At 43.4% G+C, this 16,878-nt stretch overlaps 1 protein-coding gene across 1 annotated transcript in view; it reads left to right on the top strand.

The window, feature by feature from the left end:
• LOC112236709 (E3 ubiquitin-protein ligase TRIM71-like) overlaps positions 1–16,878 on the top strand; it is a 41,095-nt gene that overhangs the window by 8,109 nt on the left and 16,108 nt on the right. The gene's annotated exons all lie outside the window — the stretch shown is intronic.

The following is a 16,878-nucleotide window of genomic DNA, read 5'->3' as shown; positions in this document are numbered from 1 at the left end:
CGCTGTCTCCTCTGACCGTACGCTGTCTCCTCTGACCGCACGCTGTCTCCTCTGACCCTGCACGCTGTCTCCTCTGACCGCACGCTGTCTCCTCTGACCGCACGCTGTCTCCTCTGACCGCACGCTGTCTCCTCTGACCGTACGCTGTCTCCTCTGACCCTGCACGCTGTCTCCTCTGACCCTGCACGCTGTCTCCTCTGACCCCGCACGCTGTCTCCTCTGACCGTACGCTGTCTCCTCTGACCGTACGCTGTCTCCTCTGACCGCACGCTGTCTCCTCTGACCCCGCACGCTGTCTCCTCTGACCGCACGCTGTCTCCTCTGACCGCACGCTGTCTCCTCTGACCGTACGCTGTCTCCTCTGACCCTGCACGCTGTCTCCTCTGACCCCGCACGCTGTCTCCTCTGACCGCACGCTGTCTCCTCTGACCGCACGCTGTCTCCTCTGACCGTACGCTGTCTCCTCTGACCCTGCATGCTGTCTCCTCTGACCCTGCACGCTGTCTCCTTTCTCAGTCTTCTCTCCTCTTTTGTCGTCCTTTAATCTCATGAGGATTACAAATATTTGTGAGTAGTTCTGTTGTTACACTCTTGTCATTAATATTCTGTTTAATTATAACAATTTTCTCTGTGTGTGTGTGTGTGTACACTATGATACTCTTCCCACACCCAAGGCATGCACTCATGTGGAAGTGTCAGCTTCCCTGTGTAAGCAGGACACTTTCCTGTGTAAGCAGGACACTTTCCTGTGTAAGCAGGACACTTGCCTGTGTAAGCAGGACACTTGCCTGTGTAAGCAGGACACTTGCCTGTGTAAGCAGGACACTTCCATGTACGGGTCTCTCTCTTTTAGGTTGACATACTAGTGTGTGTCAGGTCTCATGGTGTCCCTGAGATGGAGGATAATTGCCTGACCCTCGAATTTAGACACATACACATATATACACACACACACACATATACACACACATATACGCATATACACACACATATACACACACACACATATACGCATATACACACACACACACACACACACACACACACACACACACACACACACACACACACACACACTCACACACACATATACGCATATACACACACACACACATATACGCATATACACACACACACACACACTTAGCGTGCATGTCAGACCAGCAAAACAAAATACCTACCAGCTGCTTCACTACTCTTTCACACACCCCTCTCCTTCCTTCCCTCCTTTCTTCTCATCTCCATTGATCTGTTTCTCCTCCCCTCCCTCTTTCTCACTCCCTTTTTCTCCTCCCCTCTTTCTTTCTCCCCATTTCTCCTGTCTTGTTCTTGTTCTCCTGTCTTGGTCTTGTTCTCCTGTCTTGTTCTCCTGTCTTGGTCTTGTTCTCCTGTCTTGGTCTTGTTCTCCTTCAATCTCAAATTGGATCTATTTTATTTCTCTTTCCTACTCCTCATATTTCTCTTATTTTCCTCGTCCTCTCGTCCCCCTCTTGTTTTCCACTCCAACCCTCCATCACCTGCTGCCTGGCTGAAGAGGCCAGCTCACTGTTGTAACCGGCCAATCATATTGCTCACTGCCAGCCGCCGCCCCCGCCTGTCGTATGTGGACCAGTTTACATCAGCGTTTGTGTGTGGCAGCAAGCCAACGGGAGTTCCCTAATGAAAGGGAGGAATTGTAACAGGGTTGGATTGTCAGGATTGGAATGGGGGCAGGCTCTCTTTCTCTCCTTCTCCCATATATTCTTCTCTCTAATCGGGAAAGCCCAGATAAGACCTTGATAAGGGCCGAGCAGGAAGCTATGCATCTGTGTATGACAGCCCGATCAGGGTATGGGTCATAGAGCATCAGTGATCCCTTCTCCTCTGGCTCCTGCTTCTAAAGCTGTTAGCATGGTACGTGCCCCGTCGCACCAGAGCCACATAGTCAGATTCCCTCTCTATACCCTCATCCCTCCCTCCCTCTCTATATCCTCATCCCTCTCTATACCCTCATCCCTCTTTCTCCTCTCCTCCCTCTCTATACCCTCATCCCTCCCTCCCTCATCCCTCCCTCTCTATACCCTCATCCCTCCCTCTCTATACCCTCATCCCTCCCTCCCTCTATACCCTCATCCCTCTTTCTCCTCCCTCCCTCTCTATACCCTCATCTTTCCCTCCCTCCCCTTCTCCTCTCCTCCCTCTCTATACCCTCATCCCTCCCTCCCTCCCCTTCTCCTCTCCTCCCTCTCTATACCCTCATCCCTCCCTCCCTCCCTCCCCTTCTCCTCTCCCTCCCTCTCTATACCCTCATCCCTCTTTCTCCTCTCCTCCCTCTCTATACCCTCATCCTCCCCCTCTCTATACCCTCATCCCTCTCTATACCCTCATCCCTCCCTCTCTATACCCACATCCCTCTTTCTCCTCCCTCTCTATACCCTCATCTTTCCCTCCCTCCCCTTCTCCTCTCCTCCCTCTCTATACCCTCATCCCTCCCTCCCTCCCTCCCCTTCCCTCCCCTTCTCCTCTCCTCCCTCTCTATACCCTCATCCCTCCCTCCCTCCCCTTCTCCTCTCCTCCCTCTCTATACCCTCATTCCTCCCTCCCTCCCCTTCTCCTCTCCTCCCTCTCTATATCAAATCAAATGTATTTATATAGCCCTTCGTACATCAGCTGATATATATCAAAGTGCTGTACAGAAACCCAGCCTAAAACCCCAAACAGCAAGCAATGCAGGTGTAGAAGCACGGTGGCTAGGAAAAACTCCCTAGAAAGGCCAAAACCTAGGAAGAAACCTAGAGAGGAACCAGGCTATGTGGGGTGGCCAGTCCTCTTCTGGCTGTGCCGGGTGGAGATTATAACAGAACATGGCCAAGATGTTCAAATGTTCATAAATGACCAGCATGGTCGAATAATAATAAGGCAGAACCGTTGAAACTGGAGCAGCAGCACGGCCAGGTGGACTGGGGACAGCAAGGAGTCATCATGTCAGGTAGTCCTGGGGCATGGTCCTAGGGCTCAGGTCCTCCGAGAGAGAGAGAGAGAGAGAAGAGAGAATTAGAGAACGCACACTTAGATTCACACAGGACACCGAATAGGACAGGAGAGGTACTCCAGATATAACAAACTGACCCTAGCCCCCGACACATTAACTACTGCAGCATAAATACTAGAGGCTGAGACAGGAGGGGTCAGGAGACACTGTGGCCCCATCCGAGGACACCCCCAGACAGGGCCAAACAGGAAGGATATAACCCCACCCACTTTGCCAAAGCACAGCCCCCACACCACTAGAGGGATATCTTCAACCACCAACTTACCATCCTGAGACAAGGCTGAGTATAGCCCACAAAGATCTCCGCCATGGCACAACCCAAGGGGGGGCACAGACAGGATGACCACATCAGTGAATCAACCCACTCAGGTGACGCACCCCTTCCAGGGACGGCATGAGAGAGCCCCAGTAAGCCAGTGACTCAGCCCCTGTAATAGGGTTAGAGGCAGAGAATCCCAGTGGGAAGAGGGGAACCGGCCAGGCAGAGACAGCAAGGGCGGTTCGTTGCTCCAGAGCCTTTCCGTTCACCTTCCCACTCCTGGGCCGGACTACACTCAATCATATGACCCACTGAAGAGATAAGTCTTCAGTAAGGACTTAAAGGTTGAGACCGAGTTTGCGTCTCTGACATGGGTAGGCAGACCGTTCCATAAAAATGGAGCTCTATAGGAGAAAGCCCTGCCTCCAGCTGTTTGCTTAGAAATTCTAGGTACAATTAGGAGGCCTGCGTCTTGTGACCGTAGCGTACGTGTAGGTATGTACGGCAGGACCAAATCAGAGAGATCGGTAGGAGCAAGCCCATGTAATGCTTTGTAGGTTAGCAGTAAAACCTTGAAATCAGCCCTTGCTTTGATAGGAAGCCAGTGTAGAGAGGCTAGCACTGGAGTAATATGATCAAATTTTTTGGTTCTAGTCAGGATTCTAGCAGCCGTATTTAGCACCAACTGAAGTTTATTTAGTGCTTTATCCGGGTAGCCGGAAAGTAGAGCATTGCAGTAGTCTAACCTAGAAGTGACAAAAGCATGGATTAATTTTTCTGCATCATTTTTGGACAGAAAGTTTCTGATTTTTGCAATGTTACGTAGATGGAAAAAAAGCTGTCCTTGAAATGGTCTTGATATGTTCTTCAAAAGAGAGATCAGGGTCCAGAGTAACGCCGAGGTCCTTCACAGTTTTATTTGAGACGACTGTACAACCATTAAGATTAATTGTCAGATTCAACAGAAGATCTCTTTGTTTCTTGGGACCTAGAACAAGCATTTCTGTTTTGTCCGAGTTTAAAAGTAGAAAGTTTGCAGCCATCCACTTCCTTATGTCTGAAACACATGCTTCTAGCGAGGGCAATTTTGGGGCTTCACCATGTTTCATTGAAATGTACAGATGTGTCATCCGCATAGCAGTGAAAGTTAACATTATGTTTTCAATAACATCCCCAGGAGGTAAAATATATAGTGAAAACAATAGTGGTCCCAAACGGAACCTTGAGGAACACCGAAATTTACAGTTGATTTGTCAGAGGACAAACCATTCACAGAGACAAACTGATATCTTTCCGACAGATAAGATCTAAACCAGGCCAGAACTTGTCCGTGTAGACCAATTTGGGTTTCCAATCTCTCCAAAAGAATGTGGTGATCGATGGTATCAAAAGCAGCACTAAGGTCTAGGAGCACGAGGACAGATGCGGAGCCTCGGTCCGATGCCATTAAAATGTCATTTACCACCTTCACAAGTGCCGTCTCAGTGCTATGATGGGGTCTAAAACCAGACTGAAGCATTTCGTATACATTGTTTGTCTTCAGGAAGGCAGTAAGTTGCTGCGCAACAGCCTTTTCTAAAATTTTTGAGAGGAATGGAAGATTCGATATAGGCCTATAGTTTTTATATTTTCTGGGTCAAGGTTTGGCTTTTTCAAGAGAGGCTTTATTACTGCCACTTTTAGTGAGTTTGGTACACATCCGGTGGATAGAGAGCCGTTTATTATGTTCAACATAGGAGGGCCAAGCACAGGAAGCAGCTCTTTCAGTAGTTTAGTTGGAATAGGGTCCAGTATGCAGCTTGAAGGTTTAGAGGCCATGATTATTTTCATCATTGTGTCAAGAGATATAGTACTAAAACACTTGAGCGTCTCTCTTGATCCTAGGTCCTGGGAGAGTTGTGCAGACTCAGGACAACTGAGCTTTGAAGGAATACGCAGATTTAAAGAGGAGTCCGTAATTTGCTTTCTAATAATCATAATCTTTTCCTCAAAGAAGTTCATGAATTTATCACTGCTAAAGTGAAAGTCATCCTCTCTTGGGGAATGCTGCTTTTTAGTTAGCTTTGCGACAGTATCAAAAAGGAATTTCAGATTGTTCTTATTTTCCTCAATTAAGTTAGAAAAATAGGATGATCGAGCAGCAGTAAGGGCTCTACGGTACTGCTCTACGGTACTGTCTTTCCAAGCTAGTCAGAAGACTTCCAGTTTGGTGTGTCGCCATTTCCGTTCCAATTTTCTGGAAGCTTGCTTCAGATCTCGGGTATTTTCTGTGTACCAGGGAGCTAGTTTCTTATGAGAAATGTTTTTAGTTTTTAGGGGTGCAACTGCATCTAGGGTATTGCGCAAGGTTAAATTGAGTTCCTCAGTTAGGTGGTTAACTGATTTTTGTCCTCTGGCGTCCTTGGGTAGACAGAGGGAATCTGGAAGGACATCAAGGAATCTTTGTGTTGTCTGTGAATTTACCGGTAACGCTAGCTAACCTTCTGGGGTCCACCTCCAATTAACAAGACAATACAAACAACAACAAATCCACGTCACAAACGTTCAACACAGACAATTAAAATAGCTGACAGGAAACACATTAACATTCAGTTGATGCTTTCTATTTCCTGTCCAGTCATATGGTCTATCACATTAGATGTTCTATTTCCTGTCCAGTCATATGGTCTATCACATTAGATGTTCTATTTCCCGTCCAGTCATATGGTCTATCACATTAGATGTTCTATTTCCTGTCCAGTCATATGGTCTATCACATTAGATGTTCTATTTCCTGTCCAGTCATATGGTCTATCACATTAAATGTTCTATTTCCTGTCCAGTCATATGGTCTATCACATTAAATGTTCTATTTCCTGTCCAGTCATATGGTCTATCACATTAGATGTTCTATTTCCCGTCCAGTCATATGGTCTATCACATTAGATGTTCTATTTCCTGTCCAGTCATATGGTCTATCACATTAGATGTTCTATTTCCTGTCCAGTCATATGGTCTATCACATTAAATGTTCTATTTCCTGTCCAGTCATATGGTCTATCACATTAAATGTTCTATTTCCTGTCCAGTCATATGGTCTATCACATTAGATGTTCTTTTACTTTTTGCCTGAGAAATATGGATTGATAAAGAGTTCCATTCAGCTATGGCTCTATATAAAACTGTAGATTTAAGGCGATTTTTGTCCTTGGCTTTGGGTTGTCTTCGCCGACCCTGAATTTGCCTGTCTGATTTGGTGGTTATGCGTGTTCTGGTAAAGCTTTATTGGGACCTGGGAGCTGAACACAGGGAGCTGGTCTTAGCGTTATGGTCGAGGGTGACACAGCCTGCGTGGAGGGGTCATAAACAGTTATAAAGCAGCTATAATGGCTGCAGACGTACAGTGGTTGTGCTCAGGAGTGGATTGGGGGTGGTGGTGTCATTACTTTTTGTTGGTTAATCATTTTTCCTTAAAGTCCTCGTCTGGTTTTAGAATGTCCGGTGTGGATTTGACCCCTTTACCTTGGTAGTACACCTATGTCGTCTGTTTTTCATCTGACTGTCTGTCTGTCTGTCTGAGAGAGGTTTAAGGACTCATTGTTGCAGCTGACACATGATAGTGGTGGTGAAGTCTCTATAGTCACGTTATACAGCTGACACATGATAGTGGTGGTGAAGTCTCTATAGTCACATTATACAGCTGACACATGATAGTGGTGGTGAAGTCTCTATAGTAAGTAGTAGCTGACACATGATAGTGGTGGTGAAGTCTCTATAGTCACATTATACAGCTGACACATGATAGTGGTGGTGAAGTCTCTATAGTAAGTAGCAGATGACACATGATAGTGGTGGTGAAGTCTCTATAGTCACATTATACAGCTGACACATGATAGTGGTGGTGAAGTCTCTATAGTAAGTAGCAGATGACACATGATAGTGGTGGTGAAGTCTCTATAGTCACATTATACAGCTGACACATGATAGTGGTGGTGAAGTCTCTATAGTAAGTAGCAGATGACACATGATAGTGGTGGTGAAGTCTCTATAGTAAGTAGCAGATGACACATGATAGTGGTGGTGAAGTCTCTATAGTCACATTATACAGCTGACACATGATAGTGGTGGTGAAGTCTCTATAGTAAGTAGCAGATGACACATGATAGTGGTGGTGAAGTCTCTATAGTAAGTAGTAGCTGACACATGATAGTGGTGGTGAAGTCTCTATAGTCACATTATACAGCTGACACATGATAGTGGTGGTGAAGTCTCTATAGTCACGTTATACAGCTGACACATGATAGTGGTGGTGAAGTCTCTATAGTAAGTAGCAGATGACACATGATAGTGGTGGTGAAGTCTCTATAGTCACATTATACAGCTGACACATGATAGTGGTGGTGAAGTCTCTATAGTAAGTAGTAGCTGACACATGATAGTGGTGGTGAAGTCTCTATAGTCACGTTATACAGCTGACACATGATAGTGGTGGTGAAGTCTCTATAGTCACGTTATACAGCTGACACATGATAGTGGTGGTGAAGTCTCTATAGTAAGTAGCAGCTGACACATGATAGTGGTGGTGAAGTCTCTATAGTCACGTTATACAGCTGGCCGTATAGTTTATCTCCAGTTAAAACGCGACACCACTGTTCTCACAAACATCGGTCTTCTCTCTGCAAGTGTCTTCTCCCCATGTTAAACTCTACTAGGTCTTCTCTCTGCAAGTCTCTTCTCCCCATGTTAAACTCTACTAGGTCTTCTCTCTGCAAGTCTCTTCTCCCCATGTTAAACTCTACTAGGTCTTCTCCCCATGTTAAACTCTACTAGGTCTTCTCTCTGCAAGTCTCTTCTCCCCATGTTAAACTCTACTAGGTCTTCTCTCTGCAAGTCTCTTCTCCCCATGTTAAACTCTACTAGGTCTTCTCTCTGCAAGTCTCTTCTCCCCATGTTAAACTCTACTAGGTCTTCTCTCTGCAAGTCTCTTCTCCCCATGTTAAACTCTACTAGGTCTTCTCTCTGCAAGTCTCTTCTCCCCATGTTAAACTCTACTAGGTCTTCTCTCTGCAAGTCTCTTCTCCCCATGTTAAACTCTACTAGGTCTTCTCTCTGCAAGTCTCTTCTCCCCATGTTAAACTCTACTAGGTCTTCTCTCTGCAAGTCTCTTCTCCCCATGTTAAACTCTACTAGGTCTTCTCCTGCAAGTCTCTTCTCCCCATGTTAAACTCTACTAGGTCTTCTCTCTGCAAGTCTCTTCTCCCCATGTTAAACTCTACTAGGTCTTCTCTCTGCAAGTCTTCTCCCCATGTTAAACTCTACTAGGTCTTCTCCCTGCAAGTCTCTTCTCCCCATGTTAAACTCTACTAGGTCTTCTCCCTGCAAGTCTCTTCTCCCCATGTTAAACTCTACTAGGTCTTCTCCCTGCAAGTCTCTTCTCCCCATGTTAAACTCTACTAGGTCTTCTCTCTGCAAGTCTCTTCTCCCCATGTTAAACTCTACTAGGTCTTCTCTCTGCAAGTCTTCTCCCCATGTTAAACTCTACTAGGTCTTCTCTCTGCAAGTCTTCTCCCCATGTTAAACTCTACTAGGTCTTCTCCCTGCAAGTCTCTTCTCCCCATGTTAAACTCTACTAGGTCTTCTCTCTGCAAGTCTCTTCTCCCCATGTTAAACTCTACTAGGTCTTCTCCCTGCAAGTCTCTTCTCCCCATGTTAAACTCTACTAGGTCTTCTCTCTGCAAGTCTCTTCTCCCCATGTTAAACTCTACTAGGTCTTCTCCCTGCAAGTCTCTTCTCCCCATGTTAAACTCTACTAGGTCTTCTCTCTGCAAGTCTCTTCTCCCCATGTTAAACTCTACTAGGTCTTCTCCCTGCAAGTCTCTTCTCCCCATGTTAAACTCTACTAGGCTACATACTGTAGGTAATCTCATTTCAACATCTCAACCACGCTTGACACAACAATGGTCAAAATCCTTCAGCCAGTTTCTCTCTTCTCAGAAAGGTGAAACATGTTCTTGTCTGATGAGCAACTAGAATGTGGGAATATTAACGAGTAACTAGAATATGGGAATATTAACGAGCAACTAGAATATGGGAATATTAACGAGCAACTAGAATGTGGGAATATTAACGAGCAACTAGAATGTGGGAATATTAACGAGCAACTAGAATGTGGGAATATTAACGAGCAACTAGAATGTGGGAATATTAACGAGCAACTAGAATGTGGGAATATTAACGAGCAACTAGAATGTGGGAATATTAACGAGCAACTAGAATATGGGAATATTAACGAGCAACTAGAATATGGGAATATTAACGAGCAACTAGAATATGGGAATATTAACGAGCAACAAGAATGTGGGAATATTAACGAGCAACTAGAATATGGGAATATTAACGAGCAACTAGAATATGGGAATATTAACGAGCAACTAGAATGTGGGAATATTAACGAGCAACTAGAATGTGGGAATATTAACGAGCAACTAGAATATGGGAATATTAACGAGCAACTAGAATATGGGAATATTAACGAGTAACTAGAATATGGTAATATTAACGAGCAACTAGAATATGGGAATATTAATGAGCAACTAGAATATAGGAATACTAAATGAGCAACTAGAATATGGGAATATTAATGAGCAACTAGAATATAGGAATATTAACGAGCAACTAGAATATAGGAATATTAACGAGCAACTAGAATATGGGAATATTAACGAGCAACTAGAATGGGAATATTAACGAGCAACTAGAATATGGGAATATTAACGAGCAACTAGAATATGGGAATATTAACGAGCAACTAGAATATGGGAATATTAACGAGCAACTAGAATATGGGAATATTAACGAGCAACTAGAATATGGGAATATTAATGAGCAACTAGAATGTGGGAATATTAACGAGCAACTAGAATATTGGAATATTAACGAGCAACTAGAATATAGGAATATTAACGAGCAACTAGAATGTGGGAATATTAACGAGCAACTAGAATGTGGGAATATTAACGAGCAACTAGAATGTGGGAATATTAACGAGCAACTAGAATGTGGGAATATTAACGAGCAACTAGAATGTGGGAATATTAACGAGCAACTAGAATGTGGGAATATTAACGAGCAACTAGAATGTGGGAATATTAACGAGCAACTAGAATGTGGGAATATTAACGAGCAACTAGAATGTGGGAATATTAACGAGCAACTAGAATGTGGGAATATTAACGAGCAACTAGAATGTGGGAATATTAACGAGCAACTAGAATGTGGGAATATTAACGAGCAACTAGAATGTGGGAATATTAACGAGCAACTAGAATGTGGGAATATTAACGAGCAACTAGAATGTGGGAATATTAACGAGCAACTAGAATGTGGGAATATTAACGAGCAACTAGGAATATGGGAATATTAACGAGCAACTAGAATATGGGAATATTAACGAGCAACTAGAATATGGGAATATTAACGAGCAACTAGAATATGGGAATATTAACGAGCAACTAGAATGGGAATATTAACGAGCAACTAGAATATGGGAATATTAACGAGCAACTAGAATATGGGAATATTAACGAGCAACTAGAATATGGGAATATTAACGAGCAACTAGAATATGGGAATATTAACGAGCAACTAGAATATGGGAATATTAACGAGCAACTAGAATATGGGAATATTAACGAGCAACTAGAATGTGGGAATATTAACGAGCAACTAGAATATTGGAATATTAACGAGCAACTAGAATGTGGGAATATTAACGAGCAACTAGAATGTGGGAATATTAACGAGCAACTAGAATGTGGGAATATTAACGAGCAACTAGAATGTGGGAATATTAACGAGCAACTAGAATGTGGGAATATTAACGAGCAACTAGAATGTGGGAATATTAACGAGCAACTAGAATGTGGGAATATTAACGAGCAACTAGAATGTGGGAATATTAACGAGCAACTAGAATGTGGGAATATTAACGAGCAACTAGAATGTGGGAATATTAACGAGCAACTAGAATGTGGAATATTAACGAGCAACTAGAATGTGGGAATATTAACGAGCAACTAGAATGTGGAATATTAACGAGCAACTAGAATGTGGAATATTAACGAGCAACTAGAATGTGGGAATATTAACGAGCAACTAGAATGTGGGAATATTAACGAGCAACTAGAATGTGGGAATATTAACGAGCAACTAGAATGTGGGAATATTAACGAGCAACTAGAATGTGGGAATATTAACGAGCAACTAGAATGTGGGAATATTAACGAGCAACTAGAATGTGGGAATATTAACGAGCAACTAGAATGTGGGAATATTAACGAGCAACTAGAATGTGGGAATATTAACGAGCAACTAGAATGTGGGAATATTAACGAGCAACTAGAATGTGGGAATATTAACGAGCAACTAGAATGTGGGAATATTAACGAGCAACTAGAATGTGGGAATATTAACGAGCAACTAGAATGTGGGAATATTAACGAGCAACTAGAATGTGGGAATATTAACGAGCAACTAGAATGTGGGAATATTAACGAGCAACTAGAATGTGGGAATATTAACGAGCAACTAGAATGTGGGAATATTAACGAGCAACTAGAATGTGGGAATATTAACGAGCAACTAGGATGTGGGAATATTAACGAGCAACTAGGATGTGGGAATATTAACGAGCAACTAGGAATATGGGAATATTAACGAGCAACTAGGAATATGGGAATATTAACGAGCAACTAGGATATGGGAATATTAACGAGCAACTAGAATGTGGGAATATTAACGAGCAACTAGAATGTGGGAATATTAACGAGCAACTAGAATGTGGGAATATTAACGAGCAACTAGAATATGGGAATATTAACGAGCAACTAGAATATGGGAATATTAACGAGCAACTAGAATATGGGAGTCTAATCTCTCAAAGGTTTAAGAAGTAAATGAAAAACAGGAGAAGAGGGATGAGAGTGTTTTAGGATCTAATGATCAGGATGTGTAGAGTGCTTTCAGTGCCAACAGATTGTATTTTAATTCCATAATTCAGAATTTGTATTATGATTTTAAAATTGTTAGGATATTGAGTTTGAATTTGTAATAAACGTTGAATCTTTGAATTCATAAATGTAACTTGTATTTCGTTATTTGAAACTGAATTGAAGGAATATTGCATTGAATATTCAAGATTAATATTTATATATTCAGTTTTAGTATGGTAGATATTGCATTCATTGTCTCTGTATTGAGTTTACAAACTTGTCATTTCAAGTTTATCAAAGTTTCATATTCCTTCCTAGATGCATTCAGATTCAATTTTCAAATTCACTTTCAAAACCAGAGACGACATCCTGGTACTTTGCGAGCCAGGTGAGGTCGTAGTAAACATACATTTCAAGTGGTTTCTGAAGCCAAAGTGGCATGTTCCTATGAATTTGTCTCTAACATTTGAACTGTTTTGGCTATACGCTATCATAAGACCCTCTGGAACAAGGAAGTGCCTTCCGTTTCCCCCTATGATGATTGCAGGCCACGCAGGACACAGAAGGGAGTGTCACACATTTTTTTTCCCCCATAAGAATATAGTTGAATAGCCCTGTCTTCTAAGGGTAGCCTGGGTTCGAACCAGGTCCCCCGCATGTCACAATACTGTTAACCCACTTAGATAAAGCCCATAGGGATTAGTTCAGGAAGCTAACACAAGTCTTCAGCAAGGTTCATCGAACCACCCCGGTAACACTTCACCCCCCTTTGACTCAGATCACGGCACCAATATACATTTATTTAATTTGTATTTATTTATTTATTTATTTATTAAACCTTTATTTAACTAGGCAAGTTGGTTAAAAGAACAAATTGTTATTTACAATGACGGCCTACAGTGGGTTAGCTGCCTTGTTCAGGGGCAGCATGGCAAATTTTTACCTTGTCAGCTCGAGGATTCGATCCAGCAACCTTTCGGTTATTGGCCCAGCTCTCTAACCACTAGGCTACCTGCCTCGTCCCAAATCACAATCTGTGCATCCCATTTTAATGAGAGGGCAACAGAGGTGGTTTGGCGAGCCATCCATGTGATGAGCAACCTTGTAGACATATTAGTTTGACTGATGGGGTTCTAACAGAGACAATGCAACTTCTTATGTCTCAGACAAGTTACTCATCACCTGAGCGTGTTACACTTCACCCCCCCCTTTGACCTCCTCCTTGAAGGAACTCATCCAAGTCACAGAACCAATGCCTAGGCTTTAGCTCAGCAGGCAAATGCAGTCTTAACCCTGTAAGTCACATGTTACCCTAATGACTACCCTTGCCAGAGAGACTTGAAACGAACATGTCTCACACAAACTTCTACATGTCAAAGGAACACGTCTCAGGCAAGGTTGCTCATCACGTTAGCATGGATCACCAAACCACGCTCTTTTGATGAGTAACCTTGCTGGCTCTTGAAGACTTAGTATTAGTCTAGCAGATGGGGTTCTGTGAAACTTCGCTTGAAGTGTCACCCCTTTGCGCAATTGAAGAAATACCTTTTTTTATTTTTTAAATAGCAAGATGTGTTGAAATGCTTCAGGAGGGCGGTCACGTTTTGAGTCTCCTCAAGTCCTGAGTCTCCTCAAGTCTTCGTATGAGCTTAACCAGGGGGAACTAGTACTTGCTAAGCAGACATCGTGATGTCCTTTACAATGGTGCCATTGGACTCGTATTGGTGGTGCAGATTCCACCACTGGCGTTGTTGTGAAGTGAGTTTGGGAGGTGACGGTAGCAGATGGGGGGTCTGTGAAGTGAGTTTGGGAGGTGACGGTAGCAGATGGGGGATCTGTGAAGTGAGTTTGGGAGGTGACGGTAGCAGATGGGGGATCTGTGAAGTGAGTTTGGGAGGTGACGGTAGCAGATGGGGATCTGTGAAGTGAGTTTGGGAGGTGACGGTAGCAGATGGGGGATCTGTGAAGTGAGTTTGGGAGGTGACGGTAGCAGATGGGGGATCTGTGAAGTGAGTTTGGGAGGTGACGGTAGCAGATGGGGGATCTGTGAAGTGAGTTTGGGAGGTGACGGTAGCAGATGGGGGATCTGTGAAGTGAGTTTGGGAGGTGACGGTAGCAGATGGGGGATCTGTGAAGTGAGTTTGGGAGGTGACGGTAGCAGATGGGGGATCTGTGAAGTGAGTTTGGGAGGTGACGGTAGCAGATGGGGGATCTGTGAAGTGAGTTTGGGAGGTGACGGTAGCAGATGGGGGATCTGTGAAGTGAGTTTGGGAGGTGACGGTAGCAGATGGGAGATCTGTGAAGTGAGTTTGGGAGGTGACGGTAGCAGATGGGGATCTGTGAAGTGAGTTTGGGAGGTGACGGTAGCAGATGGGGATCTGTGAAGTGAGTTTGGGAGGTGACGGTAGCAGATGGGGGATCTGTGAAGTGAGTTTGGGAGGTGACGGTAGCAGATGGGGGATCTGTGAAGTGAGTTTGGGAGGTGACGGTAGCAGATGGGGGATCTGTGAAGTGAGTTTGGGAGGTGACGGTAGCAGATGGGGGATCTGTGAAGTGAGTTTGGGAGGTGACGGTAGCAGATGGGGGATCTGTGAAGCTCAGCCCAAAGTGTTGAAGAAGGCCTTTGTCAATAGCGTGGTGGGTTGGAACGCTTCGGGAGTGCGGTCACGTGTGTTTGCGAGGCAGAGTTCGAGTCTTGTTATGAGCTGAATCGGGGAACTGGTACAAGCAGTCCTTTTACATAAACTTCCAGAACTTATCCCTATAATTAAACAAACTGTATAGGCTTTAGCTAAGTAGACTAACACGGTTTTGTGACATGTAGGAGAGCTGGTTCGAACCCAGTCATTCACAAGAGCAATATGAAATAGGGAGTGGGAAGACTATCCTTAGAAGGGCTATGACAGGGCTATTCAACTATGTTTTTGTGACACTCCCTTCTACCCTGTCCTGCACAGTCTTTGATCACCATAGAGGGCACATCCAGAGTGTCTCAACTTTCAGGAATGGGGTTGTAACTTCTAGCCAAAACGGTGTAAACGCTAGAGCCACATTCATTGGAAGAAAATACATTCAACATGCCACGTTGGATTCATAAGAAGTTTATTTTTCCACAGAGAGAGTTCCTCTCCTCTACCTCTCCTGGCTGGTAAAGTACCAGAATGTTGTCTCTGGTTTTGAGTCTGAATTTAGAGACCTGAATTTGAAAACTGAATCTGAATGCATCTGAGAAGTTGAATATGAAACTTGAAATGATAGTTTGTAAACATAATGCAATGAATGCAATATCTACCATATTAAAACTGAATATATCAATATAGAATTTGAATATTCAATTGAATATTTTTTTAACTGAATTAAATATTTATTAAATTCTGTTTCAAATCATGAAATATAAGTTCAGTTTACAAATTCAATTTGTGCATTACAAATCCCAAAATATTTCTTTCAAATTAAATATCCTAATACAATTTGAAAATGATGGAATTTAAAAATAATTTTCTTTTGGCACTAAAATTGCTCCACAATGATGCTTGAGACCCTTGGTTGGAGATGTAAGCCTTTCGTTGCTGTCAGACCCTCACCCATCCCACAATCCATACCTCCCCTCCTCCACCAAATGCAGCTGCATTCCATCCCTTTGTTCTACCACTCCCCTTGGAATTTTGGAGAGGTTGAAGAAGGCGGGGCTAGAAGAGGAGAAGAGCGGGATGGAGCAGAAAAGAAAGAAAGGGGAGGGGCTTAAAAGAGCAGACAGGAGTGAGCCCATGCCTCATTATATCACGCCTCCCCCTGGGACCCGTAGCTGTTATCAATGGATTGATTGCTGTTCCCACCCCCTCCCCTCAGCTCCACTCCCATTGGACAACATTGATCTCTGTCGCTCTTAGATTTGATGTTTGGCGTATATTTAATTAGTGTCATGCTAATGGTGACTATTAATGAGTCAACATAAACTATTCACATTTCTTATTCATTGAAACGTGATTGTGTTTAGTATTACAGATTGATCAATGCATTTTGTTATGATTAGTTGTTGATACATACACACGGTTTAAGAACCTTGTGTGTGTGTGTGTGTGTGTGTGTGTGTGCGTGCGTGCGTGCGTGCGTGCGTGCCCACACGCATTAAGTCCTCTGATTTGGTCTATTGATCCGTAAAGCCCCAGAATGCCCGGTCTCATCTCAAGGGCGGCAGGGTAGCCTAGTGGTTAGAGCGTTGGACTAGTAACCGAAAGGTTGCAAGTTCGAATCCCTGAGCTGACAAGGTACAAATCTGTCATTCTGCCCCTGAACAGGCAGTTAACCCACTGTTCCTAGGCCGTCATTGAAAATATGAATATGAACTGACTTGCATGGTTAAATAAAGGTTAATTTTTTTAATTTTTTTAAATGTCACTCCTCTGAGCCTGAAGAGAACCAGGGGAGGTGTTCAATCAAACATGCGCTGCAGAAAAGTACACGTCAACACACCTCATAGTCAATAACAAACCATTCTCCCAATGGTTTCTGATCTTATATACTCACCATCACGGTCCATTGTTTATCATATTAAAGCGCTTAAACCCTTTTAAATAATATGTTCTAATGTATGTTTTCTTTTTGATCAAGTTTTGATA

Source organism: Oncorhynchus tshawytscha, linkage group LG31 (genome assembly GCF_018296145.1).
Source record: "Oncorhynchus tshawytscha isolate Ot180627B linkage group LG31, Otsh_v2.0, whole genome shotgun sequence".
Taxonomy (NCBI): Eukaryota; Metazoa; Chordata; class Actinopteri; order Salmoniformes; family Salmonidae; genus Oncorhynchus; species Oncorhynchus tshawytscha.
This window is presented reverse-complemented; position numbering and strand designations above follow the sequence as displayed.